This window comes from Ovis aries, chromosome 3 (assembly GCF_016772045.2).
Source record: "Ovis aries strain OAR_USU_Benz2616 breed Rambouillet chromosome 3, ARS-UI_Ramb_v3.0, whole genome shotgun sequence".
NCBI lineage: Eukaryota > Metazoa > Chordata > Mammalia > Artiodactyla > Bovidae > Ovis > Ovis aries.
The window spans coordinates 161,675,373-161,693,972 of NC_056056.1; the positions used below are offsets into that span (position 1 = coordinate 161,675,373).

Genomic DNA, 18,600 nt, shown 5'->3' on the forward strand with positions numbered 1-18,600 from the left:
GGGAGCTAACGTGTCACTGCAGCACAGCATGGCCTATCCTGACTAGCAGGGTGCTCAATTTCAGCTCAATCCTCCCTAGCTGTTAATACGATAGCTACCACACTTGAGAACTTTATCAATGAAGGGATGTCTGTCTCAGGGGAACTTTTTTGTGTGATTCCTACATCAATGGGAAAAAAGTTTCCTTGACTTATTTCCTCACACTTACGACTTGAGTTTAAAGGATAGATAGGATTTGTAAGGTGAGGAAAGGCGAGTGAGCATGCCATACCAGAGGAACAGGCTGACCATCATGAGAAATAGTATAACTCAAAAAGCACATTTCTTTGATGAAAATAAAAGGTACTCCATCCATTTCAGCTTAATCCTCCCTTCACAGTTGGGGGCAGAGGAGTTGGCATGTGAATAGTCACAAATCACGAGCATAGGTGCTCCATGGAATTACTCATTAGAAAGAATTTCTTCCTTTCCACACTTGACTCCATCCAGCCAGGTTCCAAGGGTTTGTGTGAATGCCTACCCCCCAAAGGGACTTGGATTAGGCCAAAAAGATCTGTTTCCCACTTGAATGGACCTATCTCTGGGCACCTACCACAAATCTCTCTGACAGTTTTGAAGGTGGAATAGAAACTTTTGAAGGTTGACAGCTTCAGTAATGGTTGGGGTGGAGGAAATGTGTTTTTGTGATGTGTATGTATGTGGTGGTGGGTATAAGTGTATGCGTCATGAGAAATGTCACTGTGATACTTGCCTCTGTCCTGAGAGGGGCGATGGTGAGAAAGATTGCATCACTTCTGAATTCCCTTAGGGAAAAAAATTCATATAAGATTTTTTTTAAGTGGAAAAGTGTTAGCTTACATAGCTAAAGATAGAATTATATATAAAAAGAAATAAAGCATTTTTGAGCACTTATTATGTTTCTGACACTATTTTAAGCACCTTCTATGCATTACCTGATGGATTAGCTCATAACAACCACATGAAGTATGAGCTCTTACCATTATTTTATAAATTTCTAGAACCGAGGCATGGAGTGGTAAAGTATGTCACCAAGATCTCACGGTTTGCCAACTGGTGGAGCCAGGATTTGAACAGAGCAATCTAACTCCAAAGCCCACGCTGGTGTGAAGATTGGTATATACATACCTTGAGTTTGATTGATAGGTACAAACAATTGAATTTCCCTTTGGTAATATCTTACCTTCTGGAAATCTTTCTACTTTGGCTACAGACAGCTTCTCTCCCTCAGGCAAAGGCTGAGTCCTCTACTATTTCTGCTATTTCTATCAAGTGTATATTTTGGAGGAAGAGTAAAATTTTTTTTTAATCATCCTTTTAATTTATTGTCGATGCATGGTCATTTCAAAATTTGGTTTCCATTTTCATCAAAGTTATATACACATAATTTTAGGTGTTGTCAATCTGTTTGGGCTGCCATAACAGAATTCTATATAGGCGGGGTGGTTTAAGCAACAGATAATTTATTTCTCATAGTTCTGGAGGCCAGGAACTCCAAGATCAAGGTGCCATCAGGTTTGAAAGTTTCCTGGTGATGACTGCTTCCTGGCTTGGATTCTCTTTTTCTCCTTTCTTTCTCTTTCTGGTTGCACTGAGTCTTCCTTGCTGTGCAAGGGCTTTCTCCAGTTGCAGTGAGGGGGCGCTACTCTTTGTTGCCATGTGTGGGCTTCTCTTTGCGGTGGCTTGTCTTGTTGCAGAGCTCAGGTTCTAGACGCACCAGCTTCAGTGGCTTCAGTAATTATGGCTTGTGATCCTAGTTGCTCCACAGCATGTGGAATCTTCCCAGACCAGGGATCATATACATGTCCCTGGCATTGGCAGATGCATTCTTATCCACTGGACCACCAAAAAAGTGCTGGCTTTGCTTCCTGCTGTGTCATCTCATGGTGAAGAGAGGAAGAGAGAGAGGGAGAGAGAGTGAAGTTTAAGACTTTCTTTTCCTTTTTTAAAGAAAACTAGAGGCTCACCCTCATGACTGGATCTAAACCAAGGTACTTTCCAAAGGTTCGATTCTGCAATGTGCTGTCAGCATGTCTCTGTCTTTTCTGGGAGTGGATAGATTTTTGGTCTTTTTAAAAACTGTTATTATGAGCTCTTCAAATATCCAGAAAACTAGAGGAAGAGTACAGTGCACTCCTGTATGCCCATCATCGCCTACCTCTTCACAATCCATTTTTCCCTCTCCAGTCCCCTTCCGCACTCATTACGGCTTTTTTTTTCCCCCCCATTCTGGCTTCTACCTGCACCACACTGTGGAAGCTCATCAAGGTTCCCAAAGACTTCCTTGAATTGCAGTCCAGGGGATGTTTTCCAAACTTTTTCAGTGTCATCCTTCAGATTGATCTGAATCTCCAGACACTCCTGAGAAAATACTTCTAATATATATTAATATGATAGCCACCACACTTGAGAAATTTATCTGTGCCAAGCACTTTTATACATCATTTAATCTTCAAAACAGTGTTGAGGTAGGTACTAGTATAGTCTCCATTTTCAAAAGGAAGAAACAGACTGGTAAATGTTCCTCACTTTGAGGAAATAAAGTGAGACATAGGAAGGCCAAATAAATTGACTGAGATTGCCAAAATCTCAGCACTGGTGCCCAGTTGAATCTCAGAGACAGTTTTGGGTGAAGTAGAAAGAATAGCTTTATTGCTTTGCCAGGCAAAGGGGGACACAGCAGGCTCATGCCTCACAAAATTGTGTTCCAACCCAGGAGGATTTAATGAGGATTTTATGACAAGGATGGGGTTGCTGATAAGGATTAGGGTGTGTGCAGGGCCCCGAAGTCCCTAATCTCAGTCTCCGAAGAGACTAAGAGGAGTTTGCTCTCCTAATTTTGTTGAGATTCTCCAGTTCCTTTAATCTTGCCTCAGATGGTTTCTTGGCTGTTTCTCCCTTGATTAGTAATCATTTGAATCTGCCCTTTGGAACTCGGGAAAAGTCATAGAGGCTGGAGTCTTACCTACAAGAAATGGGAGACAAAAAGGCTTTCATGCCCAAGAGCCCCACAGGGTCCTGTTTGGTTTCAAGGTCACACAATTAGCAATGATTAGAAAGGCTATGGTTTTTCCTGTGGTCATGTATGGATGTGAGAGTTGGACTGTGAAGAAGGCTGAGGGCCAAAGAATTGATGCTTTTGAACTGTGGTGTTGGAGAAGATTCTTGAGAGTCCCTTGGACTGCAAGGAGATCCAACCAGTCCATTCTAAAGGAGATCAACCCGGAGATTTCTTTGGAGGGAATGATGCTAAAGCTGAAGCTCCAGTACTGTGGCTACCTCATGCGAAGAGTTGACTCATTGGAGAAGACTTTGATGCTGGGAGGGATGAGGGGAGGAGGAGAAGGGGACGATAGAGGATGAGATGGCTGGATGGCATCACTGACTCAATGGACGTGACTCTGAGTGAACTCCGGGAGTTGGTGATGGACAGGGAGGCCTGGCGTGCTGCGATTCATGGGGTCGCAAAGAGTCGGACACGACTGAGCTACTGAACTGAACTGAGAACATGAACTGGCAATGAGGGCTGTCTGACTCTGAAGTCCATACTGTTTCATACCACTCCACTAGACCCTGAATCTCTCCCCTTCCTGGCTATAGGTATCACTATCTCCTGGGGCTCTTTGTATCACTCTCATCTTCCTTTACTTTCTGTTCTATGGGCTTATCTTCGTTCCACATTTGAAATGTTAGTGTGCCCTATGGCACCATCAAGCTCTTCTTCCTTACTTCTCTCTTATACTCTGTGATCTGAAGGACCTCATTCATGCCAGTGCCACCCATATGCCAGTGACTTTGAATCTATGATTCTAGCTCAAATATCTTGCAAAGATTCCAGTCCCAACATTCTCACTACTTATTGGACATCGCAAATAGATGGGAAAACAATGGAAACAGTGAGAGACTTTATTTTGGGGGGCTCCAAAGTCACCGCAGATGGTGACTACAGCCATGAAATTAAAAGATGCTTGCTCCTTGGAAGAAAAGTTATAACCAACCTAGACAGCATATTAAAAAGCAGAGATATTACTTTGCCAACAAAGGTCCATCTAATCAAAACTATGGTTTTTCCAGTAATCATGTATGGATGTGAGAGTTGGACTATAAAGAAAGCTGAGCACCAAAAAATTGATGTTTTTGAACTGTGTTGTTGGAGAAGACTCTTGAGAGTCCCTGGGACAGCAAGGAGATCCAACCAGTCCATCCTAAAGGAAATCAGTCCTGAATATTCATTGGAAGGATTGATGCAGCTGAAACTCCAAAACTTTGGTCACTTGATATGAAGAACGGACTCAGTGGAAAAGAAACTGATGCTGGGAAAGACTGAGAGCAGGAGGAGAAGGGGACGATAGAGGATGAGATGGTTGGATGGCATCACCAACTCAATGGACATGAGTCTGAGTAAGCTCTGGGAGTTGGTGATGGACAGGGAGGCCTGGTGTGCTGCAGTCCATGGGGTCGCAAAGAGTCAGATGTGACTGAGCGAGTAAACTGAACTGAACGTTTACATGTCAGTGCTACCCTCTCAATTCGTCCCACTCTCCTCTTCCCCTCTGTGTCTGTATGTCTCTTTTCTACTTCTCTAGTCCTGCCCCTCAGATAGGTTCTATACCCTTTTTCTAGATCCCACATATATGCGTTAGCACACAATATTTGTTTCTCTTTCTGACTTAACTTCACTCTGTATGACAGACTTTAGGTCCGTCCACATCACTACAAATGACCCAATTTTGTTCCTTCTATGGCTGAGTAATATTCCATTGTGCATATATACCACATCTTCTTTATTCACTCATCTGTCAATGGACATTTGGTTGCTATATCCTGGTATTATAAATAGTGCTGCTATGAACATTGGGCTACATGTGTCTTTTTGTATTATGGTTTTCTCAGGATATATGTCCAAGAGTAGGATTGCTGGGTCATATGGTAGTTCTATGGGTAGTTTTTTAAGGAAACTCTGTACTGCTCTCCATACATCCATAGTGGATATATCCATTTACATTCCCACCAACAGTGTAGGAGGGTTCCTGAAGATGGATAATTCTGAGGGGCATCCTATACAGCTTCTTGGAAGGTGCACAGTGGGACTGAACCCTCCTCGACCACAGTGGTGAGTCAGCTCAGGAACACTTTTCTTCCTTCCTGTTTCATTGTTTTCAGTTCCCACTCTTATTCCCTGGAATAAAACTCCCTACCAATAAAGTCCATGCTTTGCGGGAGAGCAACCTCAGTTAAGACAGCTATGACTTGGTGTGGTGCCCCATTCTGAACAAGGATTTGTTCACTGATCCATAACTGAATGAATGAGTTTCTTTTCCAGTTACACATCTTTGTGAGAACTGCTTTTTAATTCATCAAAACATTATAATCACTTGAAAGGATAGAAGTGTTCATAGGGAATGGAGTTTAATAGCGGCTAGCAGAAGCAGAAGATATGAAGAAGAGGTGGCAAGAATACACAGAAGAACTGTACAAAAAGATCTTCACAACCCAGATAATCACCATGGTGTGATCACTCATCTAGAGCCAGACATCCTGGAATGTGAAGTCAAGTGGGCCTTAGAAAGCATCACTACAAACAAAGCTAGTGGAGGTGATGGAATTCCAGTTGAGCTATTTCAAGTCCTAGAAGATGATGCTCTGAAAGTGCTGAACTCAATATGCCAGCAAATTTGGAAAACTCAGCAGTGGCCACAGGACTGGAAAAGGTCAGTTTTCATTCCAATCCCAAAGAAAGCCAATGTTAAAGAATGTTCAAACTACTGCATGATTGCACTCATCTCACACGCTAGTAAAGTAATGCTCAAAATTCTCCAACCCAGGCTTCAGCAATATGTGAACCATGAACTTCCAGATGTTCAAGCTGGTTTTAGAAAAGGCAGAGGAACCAGAGATCAAATTGCCAACATCCGCTGGATCATGGAAAAAGCAAGAGAGTTCCAGAAAAACATCTATTTCTGTTTTATTGACTATGCCAAAGCCTTTCACTGTGTGGATCACAATAAACTGTGGAAAATTCTGAAAGAGATGAGAATACCAGACCACCTGACCTGCCTCTTGAGAAACCTATATGCAGGTCAGGAAGCAACAGTTAGAACTGGACATGGAACAACAGACTGGTTCCAAATAGGAAAGGAGGACGTCAAGGCTGTATATTGTCACCCTGCTTATTTAACTTCTATGCAGAGTACATCATGAGAAACGCTGGGCTGGAAGAAGCACAAGCTGGAATCAAGATTGCTGGGAGAAATCTCAATAACCTCAGATATGCAGATGACACCACCCTTATGGCAGAAAGTGAAGAGGAACTAAAAAGCCTTTTGATGAAAGTGAAAGAGGAGAATGAAAAAGTTAGCTTAAAGCTCAACATTCAGAAAACAAAGATCATGGCATCTGGTCCCATCACTTCATGGGAAATAGATGGGGAAACAGTGGAAACAGTGTCAGACTTTATTTTTTCGGGCTCCAAAATCACTGTAGATGGTGATTGCAGCCATGAAATTAAAAGACGCTTACTCCTTGGAAGGAGAGTTATGACCAACCTAGATAGCATATTCAAAAGCAGAGACATTACTTTCCCAACTAAGGTCCGTCTAGTCAAGGCTATGGTTTTTCCAGTGGTCATGTACAGATATGAGAGTTGAACTGTGAAGAAAGCTGAGCACCGAAGAATTGATGCTTTTGAACTGTGGTGTTGGAGAAGACTCTTGAGAGTCCCTTGGCCTGCAAGGAGATCCAACCAGTCCATTCTAAAGGAGATCAGTCCTGGGTGTTCACTGGAAGGACTGATGCTAAAGCTGAAATTCCAGTGCTTTGGCCACCTTATGCAAAGAGTTGACTCACTGGAAAAGACTCTGATGTTGGGAGGGATTGGACACAGGAGGAGAAGGGGACGACAGAGGATGAGACGGCTGGATGGCATCACCAACTCGATGGACATGAGTTTGAGTAAACTCCGGGAGTTGGTAATAGACAGAGAGGCCTGGCATGCTGCAATTCATGGGGTCGCAGAGTCGGACACGACTGAGTGACTGAACTGAACTGAACTTCCATATAAAATACTGGCCGCACCCTGATCAATTTTCACCCAAATGTCATGCCCTCAATTTCTGAGCTAAATGAGAAAACAACTATTTTGAGTTGCTGCTTAGGCATTTTACAGTATTAATGACCCAGAGTCTGGACATTTAAATAAGGATCTTAGTTTAGAACTCCTGTGCTAAATTCCCACTTGCTTTTCCTGAGGCACCTTTTAAAATGACCGCTTGGAGTTAAACCCACATAAAGTTAGTGACCTGCACCCCAACCGCCTTATACATAATTTCTCACTGCCCTATTCACGGGCTTCCCAAGTGGCACTAGTGGTAAAGAACCTGTCTGCCAATGTAACAGACATGAGGTCGATCCCGCAGTGCAGAAGATCCCCTGGAGAAGGGCATGGCTACCCTCTCTAATATTCTTGCCTGGAGATTCCCATGGACAGAGGAGCCTAGCAGACTACAGGCCATGGGGTCACAAAGAGTCAGACACAACTGAAGCAACTTAGCATGCATGCACGCATCCTGTTCACATGTGAACTGGGTCAGAGGGCTGCCCTTGCCCTGGCTCACTGATTCCCTTTCCCTGTTCCTGGTTTCTGGGATCTGTAAGAAATCTTTGAACTTCCAAAAATTAAAAATAAAATATTGGCCACAGAGAGAGAGGGAATCAGAACACAACATCCACCCAGACTTCAATCAGTGAGACTTTACAATTTATTAGGACCAACTAGATGGGGATCCCTGAATTATTAATATGAAATTTATTGTCCTAAATACAATGACATCTAAGCACTAAGCATAGGTTTATCAATGATTCCAACATTCAAGCAAATGAAAGAATTAAAATATTATTTTAAAAAATTAAAAGATTTAGTTAAGAAATCAACATCTATGAATATAAAATCATGTTTTTCTAAAAGACATGACTCCAGTCCCAAAATAAATCATCAACTGTGAAACAGCCATAATACTGTTTCAACCAATGATTTTATGTTATCATAAAATCAGAAGAGAAGTAAGTACTTTTTAGGATAATAGGAAAATGTTAGCAATAAAGCATTACTAGAAAATATAGAATAGCATTCTGTTACCATGGGCTTTGTTTTTAGATCAACGATTTGATAAAAATTCATGTGTCCCTTTCTATTTAAAAAAAATAAATAAAGATAAAAAAACAGCCACAGTAAAATGCCTCTAGGTCTATGCATAACACCTTAGAAATAAAAATTTAATATCTAAAGGATGGCTACAGCCTTAGCCCATCCAAAGAGCTCCTCCTACTGTTTTTTTCAAAACATGAAAGAAGTCTGAAGAGAGGAACATTCACTAAAGAACCAGAGCATGACAAAATCGAGTAGCAAGCAAGAGAGTTCAAGCTTCTAAGTCAGAGCTAGGTCTCCGATTCCTCAAGCAGAACAAGCCAGAGGCGAAAATCTGACACAGATGGAGCTCACTGGGTTCCTCAGGGCCCTCCCTCCCCATAAGCTGCTTTGTTGAGAAACTGCGCTCACCTGCAACTTTACAGGGGCTTTCTGGCAATACTCCCTTAACGCCAAGAATGTGTATACATGCTCAGTCACGTCCGACTCTTTGCGACCCTATGGACTGTAGCCCGCCAGGCTCCTCTGTCCCTGAGATTTTTCCCGGCAAGAATACTGGAGTGCATGGCCATTTCCTCTTCCAAGGGATCTTCCCAACTCAGGGATCGAACCTGCCTTTCCTGCATCTCCTGCATTGCAGTCAGATTCTCTACCGATGAGCCACCGGGGCAGTCCCTAACTCAGCTCTAATAAGAAAACAGCACTGGACAGAGTTGTGGGAGAGAATTTTTTAACAAAATCCCTCTTCTCATTGTCTCCAAACACTCCTTCAAGGGCAGTCTCTTTACTCTGCACACATTATCATCTTGAAGAGGAGACAAAGATTGGATTCAGGCATAAAGCAATTATTTTTAAAATGAGTGGTTCCTAATAACTTTCTAATTTAGAATTAATTTCTAATTCTAATTGCTTAATTCATCTCTGACATTTTTGGTAAATGGGCAGTAGATTTTGTTTTTCAATCTATGAGCCTGAGGACACACACCTGAACCATAAAGAGTAAACTGTAAATTTAGAAAATCTTGAGAAGGTGAGGAACAGGGGAGGAGAAAGACTATAAATGGAGACCTTTTCTCCTTACTTGATATAATTCTACATTTTTCAAAAATGTAAAGAATTTGAAAAATAAAAATATCTTTATGTGTAACTTCTGAAATTTTATATTTTAAAGGATCGTCTAAAATTGTTTTCTGTGATCTGCTTACCTGTCTAGGTAGTGGCCTACTTTCTCTAACTGGTCCCTTTTGTTCAGTCATTCCACACACCAGAGCCTTAGGTCAACTGTCCCCAGACCAGGCATTGCAAGGGCTTCGCAAACTGTCCTCATGATAGGCAAACATTCACGGAGCACTGACAACATGCCAGGCACTGTCTCAAGAACTTCATCAGAACCATTTCATTTAGTCCTCACCCAAGTATATCAGTCCTAGGATGTACATCCACTCAAAGGAGGAAGCAAGGCCCAGAGAGATTAAAGAAATTACCTGAGACTATTTAGCCGACAAGGATGGAGCTGAAACTCAGACCTGAGCAATATGGCTTCAAGCCACATCCCTAATCACTACAGTCTGTTACCGCTCTAAAAATGAAAACACTGAATGTGGGGGACTTACAACCTAGTTGGATAGAAATGAAGGAACCCATCACAATACTATGTGATAAATGATAGGATAAAGATACACACAACTTTAAAAAGGAAGAAAACTTGACTGAGTATGGTGGGGATGGGTGGGGAGAGTCAAGGAAGGTTTTGCAGAGGAAGCCCCCAGCCCAGCCAAAGGCTGCCTCACCATGGAGCTAAAGGAGGGGAGAGTGATACACACCTGCTGACGTCTGCCTTTAACCAGGCACCTGGCGAGAATTCTACATGGGTCATCTCACTCAACCCCACAGTAGCCCCCTGAAATATGTGGTGTTATCCCCAAGAGACTGATAGCAAAAAGGAAACAACTCTCCTAGAACTGGACAGTTAGCAGGTGCCAGAGCCAAGCTAGCAACTCAGGAGATGCTTATCCCACTCCCCACTCCCCCTCAACACACACACACACACACACACACACACACACACACAAACAGCAGGAGGAGAAAAGGGAGGAATAGTAAATACAGACAATGTGCAGACATACATTAAAACATCCTTACACAGAGGGAACAGCTGAAGGGGGTCACCTGCACAGTGATGGATGGTGCCAGACTTGTAACTACAAAGTGATCACTTAGTAATGTATGCAGATAGCAAATTATAATGTTGCACACCTGAAACATAGATCACATTTAAAATCCTGGCACAATAAATCACCATGTTCAAAGCCATGCAACTACAGACAGGACTCCCTTATAAATGGACTTGTGTCTCTGGGAAAGTTTGTGCAAATGTTGACATGTGGCTCCCCATCAAGAAGGCATAAGGTGACAATTCAGACTACTGGACCTCGAGGGGCCCTTAAATCTAGACAGAATATTATTTCTAGAGCAACTCTGGGTTTCCACGATAACACAGGTTCTTTGAGAAGGTAAGTGTAGCCACAGAATGAAGTGCTGCTTTCTCTCCGTGGCTACGTCGTCCTTTCTTCAAAGACAAAGATTAAGTCTCGTCCTCTTTGTCATCCTGGGCAAGGGCCTCACTCTTGTCAAGGTCACTCATAGCCTTTAAGAGACGAATCTAATGCTCATCTCTGTTCTCATCTCTCTCTCTCAGCCAAGAGTAGACACAGTGCCTGCTGAGGCCCATGCACTCTAGAGCCTGCACTCCACGACAAGAGAAGCCACGGCAACGAGAAGCTCACGCACTACACCTATACAGTAGCCCCTGCTCAACACAACTAGAGAAAGCCCGTACACGGCGAAGAAGGCCCAGCACAGCCGAACATAAACAAGTAAATAAACAAGATGCCTAGGACTTCATCCATCACTTTCACCAGCATCCAGAATGACGCCTGCCACAAAATACGTGCTCAGTAGATATTCAGTACAGAAATGAATATAAATATTGAAGAGAGGTTTGAGATTAACTGAAAGGTTTTGGTTAAGTGAAGATTTCATGCTACAACTGGAGATACAGGGGTTAAAACCATGAATCTCTGTTATAAACAAGTGATTACAGAGTCCTGAGTTGCCCAACTTGCTCTAACAAGTTTACATGAAATCTGGGGCTGCAAGAGTGATGCTGGGAGAGATTGCAATCATTGACTCTCAATCAGCTCCTTCTCTTTTGCATTCTCAGTTTCTCAATGTAGGAAACAAGTTTAAATGATGAACTAGCCTGTTTCTTTCCAGCCCCCACAGCGCTCTTACATGAAGCTCAGAGTCACCAAGGCAGACAGCCTGCTCATGGCGCCAATTTGGACTAATATATGAATTATTCCATCTATATTGTCAGGTATGTGTCATGTTCCCCTAGGATATGATGCAAAGTTATGTCATGAGACACACCAGATATCATATGAAAAATACCCATATGGACATTCTCTGCAATTCCTAGCTCCACTGCAAGCTCCATTTCCATTTTCAGAAATGTCCACTATTTTTAGATATTAAAGCAAATCTCATAAGGAGGATTAAGCATTAGGGGTTATCAATGTAAAGAGAAAACAATCATTCTTAATCGTGACTGCATTATGTGAAAAAATTACTTCCTTCCATCGGATTTTGGTTTAAACTGTTATACTGAAACTGGCTTCTGAAAAGTTGTCTCAGGTAACTTATTTATAGTCATGATGTGGAAAAACACAATTTGCCTCTAGTATCCTATTATTTCTACATTGCTCTGTCATTTGTGACCTGAATAAATAAGGCCTGGTGATTTAATAGGTTGAGAAGGCTGCTAAGATAGAGGCAAAGATAAAACTCTTGCCTATTCTCTCCAAGATGATGAACTTGATTCAGTGGAGATGCAAGTCATGGTACTTCCAAAAGCATGGCTGTCCACCAGAAGCCTTTCCACATAGAGCCCTACTTCAAGGGATGTCAGGGTGAAGTAATGGGTCTGGCTTAACTAAAGGTGATTTGAAAGGAAAAAAATCATTTTTTGTTATAGGCGTCTGCATACCTCAGGACAGTTTCCAGGTCATTTTTCATCATTTCACATTTCCCTTTGCACATCTTAAACACAACTGAACATTTCCTTTCCAGCTCCTCTATGAACGGTGCAACCATGAATGAATTTCTTCCCTGCTGGAAGTATACCACATTGCTTGAGAAGGCTTTAAAAGAGTCTTAGAGAAAAGGTGCCAGAATCCTGTGAACTATCACATCTCTACAGAAGAAAGGCTCCTGACAACTTGCCGGCCATCAAAATTGACATTCCTGTATTTTGTAAACTCCAGATCGTTTGACCAACCCCCTGACATAGACATCTACATCCTTCATTTGCTTTGGTTCATCTCACAAATGACATGAAGATGAGATGCACTGATGAGCTGAAATTGAGTGTGTGCGTGTGTGCGCTTGCATGTGAGAAGGAGAACATCTGTTTTCCCAGGGTGTGTCAAAGAGGTATGATTCTTAACCACTTCTGCTGGGATCTACTCATAATCAAATGTTTAAATGTCTCATCCTCCAAACATCTGAGCCATACTAAATTAATGAAAGAAGATGGTAATTGTTCGCTAGGGGAATGAAACAGAATGCCACATTAAGAAATCATTGGAAACCCTGTTATCCTTAACACTATGCTAACTCCAAAAGTTGGCAAAATAGTATCATAGGAATTCAAGCTACATTTTCATTCAAACTAGACATTTTACCTCGTCTAAACTGTAAAGTGTGAAAGTGTTAGTCAGTCACGTCCAACTCTTTGCGACCCCATGGACTATATCCCATCAGGCTCCTCTCTCCATGGAATTCTCCAGGCAAGGATACTGGAGTGGATTGCCATTTCCTTCTCCAGGGGATCTTCCCGACCCAGGGATCAAACTCGAGTCGCTGCAGCAGGCAGATTCTTTACTGTCAGAGCCACCAGGGGAAGCCCCTAAACTGTAAAGTCCTCTACAATAGGGTCTGAGTCATGTCTCTGGGTTCTAACCGAATGTCCTACAAACAGAAGGGGCTGAATCCATGTTTCTTTAGTATATTTTTTAAATTTATTATTGGCTGTGGTGGGTCTTCCCTGCTGCACGCAGGCTTTCTCTAGTCGCAGCAAGCAGGGGCTACCCTCTAGCCGCAGTGCGGGGGCTTCTCCTTGCGCGGAGCACATCCAGGCTTCCCTAGTTGCAGCACGTGGGCTCAGTAGTTGTGGTCCATGGGCTTAGTTGCCCTGAGGCATGTGAGATCTTCCCAGACCAGGGATGGAACCCTGTCCCCTGCACTGGCAGGCAGATTCTTAACCACTGGGCCACTCGGGAAGCCTGAATATGTTTTCTGATGATGATAATAGCAGTGATGAACTAACTCCCCTTAATTCCTGCCATGAATAATATTCCACATATTTACTTATTAGACCCATACTTCTCAAAACATGTTCCACCTGCTTTGTAATATTGATGGTTCTAAAAATGGAGGAACAAAAAGGGCTCCTTAGATCAATTAAGATTGTGAAACCTGGGACATCCCTGGCGATCCAGTGGTTGAGACTTTGTCTTCCAATGCATGGGGTGCGAGTTTGATGCCTCCCCAGAGAACTAAGATCCCGCATGCCTGGGGCCGAAATACCAAAATATAAAATGGAAACAATATGGTAACAAATTCAATAAAGACTTTAAAAAATGGTCCTCATCAAAAAAAAGATTATGAAACCTGAGCTTGCACAAAATTAAAGATGTTTTCCTGCCACAGAATTTCTTAAGAAACTTTATAACACATTTGTGCATTGTGAAACTCTAAGAGAGGGTCAAAGTTAGCAATATTTTCCAAAACTGTTTAATAAGGAAACCTTATGAAACTTTGAAGGGCACCAGTGTCTTTCAGAACAAAGTTTGGGAAATGCCGCCCTAATGTTCAATGAGTACTCACTATATGCAAGAATAGTGTCCATGGAAATCCATTCTTTCTCTCAGCCTCAGTTGCTGTTTTATCTGTAAAGAGATGATAATAACATCCACCACACAGGGTTGTCATGAAAATAAAATAAAATCTATAAAAGGTCAAGTGAAGTGAAGTGAAATGGCTGTCATGTCCAACTCTTCGCAACCCCATGGACTGTAGCCTACCAGGCTCTTCCGTCCATGGAATTTTCCAGGCAAGAGTACTGGAGTAGGTTGCCATTTCCTTCTCCAGGGGATCTTCCCAACCCAGGGATCTAACCTGGGACTCCCACGTTGCAGGCAGACACTTTACCGTCTGAACCACCAGGGAAGCTACCTGCAAGAGGTCAAGCCTAGCCCAAAGCAGGCACATAATGAATGCTCCTTCTCCGTCGCATAGGCAGTAGGGAGGGGAAATGAAATTGTCTTGAATTTAACTAGACCTCCGTACACCTTTTCGGTGTGTACACATGAGGACAGAACTGTGACATGGGACAGTCTCTGGTTCAGGAGCCAAGTCAGGCCAGCCATGGCTATCTCCCACCCCAACTGGGATTTTCACATCCTTCACCTAATAAACCTCCACCTGCCACTGCCTTTGTTAATCAGACGCATTATTACTCACACAATCACACACACTTGCAGAGACCCGGGCATTCAAGCCTAAACAGAAAGCTCAGTACTCTCAGTTGCCAACATGGGCTGAAGTGTATTGCTGTCAAGGATCTTGGGCAAAAGAAACGTATCATTGAGGGCTGAACAGTACACTCGTACTGCCTTTAGTTTCTAATCTGTGTTAGCAACGCTGCATGGCAAAGTGGGCTGAAATAAATATTTAAATAAAATCAAAGTAGCACAAAGCATTGCAAAAAACAAGCCTTTTATGAGTCGAAATTCATCTGTGATACTCTAGCGCCCTCTACTGACTGTATTTTCCAACATCTCAGACTGCTCCGGGGCTTTTTTGTTTTGTTTTGTTTTGTTTTGTTTTGTTTTTTCTTGAGAACATGCGATGTTTCGTTTTGATTAAAATTTTTTTACACATAAATTAGTAAAAAGTGTTAGTAAAATGGTACTTATTGTAGAATCGAAATACACGGAATTATTTAAAATTATTATCTCTTAACATTACAATCCTCAGCTAAAGAGATCAGTTCAGTTCAGTTCAGTCGCTCAGTCGTGTCGGACTCTTTGCGACCCCATGAATCGCAGCACGCCAGGCCTCCCTGTCCATCACCAACTCCCGGAGTTCACTCAAACTCATGTCCATCGAGTCGGTGATGCCATCCAGCCATCTCATACCTAAGGAGGTATCTTAATCAAAAACAGAGATTTCCTGTTGAGCTGTAATCATGGAGTATATATTACTGCTGTTTAAATTGTAACATATTCCATAAAGAATTTGTGTAGGCATGCTCTTGGCACATCTATATATTCTAATTTTTATTAATTATAGATGCAATTTTTGCCTCATTTTACATGGCCTATTGCTTTGGCTGCCAAACTTGGTAAATAAAAATATATCTCATGTACCTGCATGACATATACTGAATACTTACAGTAAAAGATATTAAATTACTAAGTAGAAAAGAATCCATTGTTTATCTGAAATTCAAATTTAATTGGGTTGCCTGTATTTATCCAAAGACCTTAAATATTTTCACATGTGCTCTGAATTTCATAATTGAAATTCTTCTCTCTTTTGATACGCGGTGCTTATCCTACCATAATAATGGATAAAAGCAAAACATCTCTTTGTCTTCTATTTCTTCCCTTGCATTTTCTGAGACACTGAATAGGTTTTAACATATCAAAGCCTAAAGCAAAAGATTGCATTAGCAGGGTCTGCTAGGCATGACTGAAAACATTTATGTGTGTGTTTTTTAAGTTATTTAATTAATAAATGGATTGAATGAGAAAAATTCTGAATTCCTGGATTTCTTTTATGCAGCAACAAAAAATACTATATGAAATATATAGAATATTTTGTTTTGCTTTGTTTTCAGAATAATGAATTTGAAAATAAGGGCACCTAGATGCAACATGATTCTAAAGCAGGAAATCTCAAGCCTACACAGTAGAATCACCTGTGAACATTTTAAAACTGAAGCATACCCAGGTCCCAACTGCAAATCAATTAAATAAGAACCCTTGAGGTTGGAATCCCCAGGAACCTCATGGCTAAAAGCAGCTCTGGCAATTTTAATATGCAGCCAGGGTGGCCAACCACTGTCTTGAACCCATCAAGTCCCTTCAGAGAGGGCTTCTTGCCTTTGACTTGCATGTGAATCAATGCAGATTGATTTAGTAGAATCTGGGCATTTCTAATTAGCTTCCAGTTGATGAAGTTGCTGCTGGGCCAAGGACCACACTTTGAGGAGCAAAATTTTAAAAGAGGCCACAGAAGAAAAGGGAATTTGTTTCAATATGGAACGTCAGAATGTCTGTGTGAGCTGAAAATGCAGATTATTTACAACCACAACACCATAATGATAACTGCTGTAGAAACAAAAGAAGGAGGGCGGCTCAGAGAAAAACGTACTAGTTCTGCAGTAGGTTATTGTATCATCTTGAGTGATCTTCCTGTTTGCTGTCAGTCTCCCTCACTGCCCAAAAGGACTTAATATTTGCTCCCTACTTTTGCAGAAATGGTATGAGAATTTGCTATGCAATAATTGAAAGCACCCAAGTTTAGGTCATATTAGAATTTAGTTCATAGCTGAGTTCCATCCGACCTTTTTTTAACCAGTTTCATCTATTGGAGCAATATACAGACTGTGCAACCAAGTGAAGCTGATCAAATGAACCCTTGAAAGTATACTTGGCAAACCTCCTCATGCGCTTTTGAAAAATTAATCAAGACAGGTTTGGTGAACCTTGATGAGAGAGTCTCTTTAGGACAAATGATTTAGTTCCCAGTGTAATGTCATAAAGGAAAATTCCAGCAGCGAAGCCCAAGGTGGCCCATTCCTCTTGCTTGGGTAGGGCATAATGACTTCTTGAACACTACGAAGAATTCTGCTGGTTTAAAAATCAATTTGGTCAATATAATTAAATGAAACTGATCCTTCTGGTTCGAAAACCGTCAGTTTGATTCACACGTTAACATTTTAATAAGGAAACAGCCACCATAATCTTCCAATGCCTTATAACAGAGTGCTATGGAGTGTATGGTGAGGCCACTCAAGATGGCTGTTCTCTCACTCTCTGTATATCCCCTGCTCGAACTATGCCTGCTTTCCCAACTCATATGACTAACCTTCCTACCTACTTGCCCAAGGCCCCACCTAGTGACTGTTCTTATCAAAGGGGCTGTGAGGGGCAGGCCCCTCTGCTGGTTTCCCTGGGAACCAATGAGCCAACCAGACATCAATTCCCCTAATAACTGGCAATTTCCCCTCCACACCCAGCAGGAGGGAGCCTGCCACCAGGTCCTGCCCACCATCTGTCTGCCATACAGTCAGGTCCAACTCCAGGACCCTACTTGAGACATGTAGGCTCTCTCATCCATTAAACCACTGATGCTCTGTTGCTGATTCCAGGCTCCTTCTTAGACCTTAAAGCTGGGCAGGTGCCGACCCTGTAAGCCTGTGGGGTGCAGCCCAACAGGGTTATGTTGTAGAAAGCAGTGCATACAGCGTTGTCTTTTAAATGTCTCCAGAACTAGTCATGGAAATTAGTATTGAAATATTTCTTGTGCAAGCACTCAAAACCAATGCCTTCATAAGGTCTTTTGCTCATATTTACCAGAGAAGGCAGAGGCATTACAAATGGTGCCTCAAATTCCACTGCACAGCCAATCTCCCCCACCACCACCTGCAAAGTTACAAAACCTACCTCGAGCACACAGATATGGTCAACGATGATCATATGATATGGTCATATGATATGGTCAACAGATATGGTCAGTTTTATTGTATTAACTCACGGTATGTAACCTAGTGACCACTCCCCCTCTTGGAATTGTCTTCTGTTTTTCTTACAAGGTACCTCGTCTACTTTTGGTCTTTTCCCATGTCTCCATGTCTTCTTTCTCTGAAAAAAACTGAAATACTGGTATTCCCTAGCTTCTAATCCTCAGCCCTCTGCCCTTCCCATTTACCTCCCTTCATTCTTGCAACTTCAACTATCAGCCATAAGGTGACAGCTCCATCTGTAACTCCAGGCCTGGCCTCTCCGCTAAGCTCTAGATTCTTGCTGTTCAATAGGGCAGTTACTAATCACATGCGACTAAAAAATTTTAGTTAATTAAAATTAAATAAAATATAAAATGCCATTCCTTAAAAAAAAAAAAAAAACTCAATGATTTTATTTATTTATTTTGGCTGCATCACTTAGCATGTGGGATCTTAGTTCCCCTGTTCAGTGATCAAACCCACACCCCCTGTATTGGAAGTATGCAGTCCCAGCCACTGGACCGCCATTCCTCAGTCTTACTAGCCACAGTTCAATACTGAATAACCACATCCATTTCATGTA

The 18,600-nt window shown here is 42.0% G+C and overlaps 1 long non-coding RNA gene across 1 annotated transcript; it reads right to left on the bottom strand.

Moving 5' to 3' along the window:
* Positions 1-1,316: 1,316 nt before the first annotated feature.
* LOC132659452 (uncharacterized) lies at positions 1,317-14,099 on the bottom strand. Its single transcript, XR_009599943.1, has 2 exons — positions 2,259-14,099; positions 1,317-1,898 (listed from the first exon to the last, which is right to left on the bottom strand). It is a non-coding gene; the product is annotated as an uncharacterized LOC132659452 (long non-coding RNA).
* Between the last annotated feature and the right edge of the window lie 4,501 nt (positions 14,100-18,600).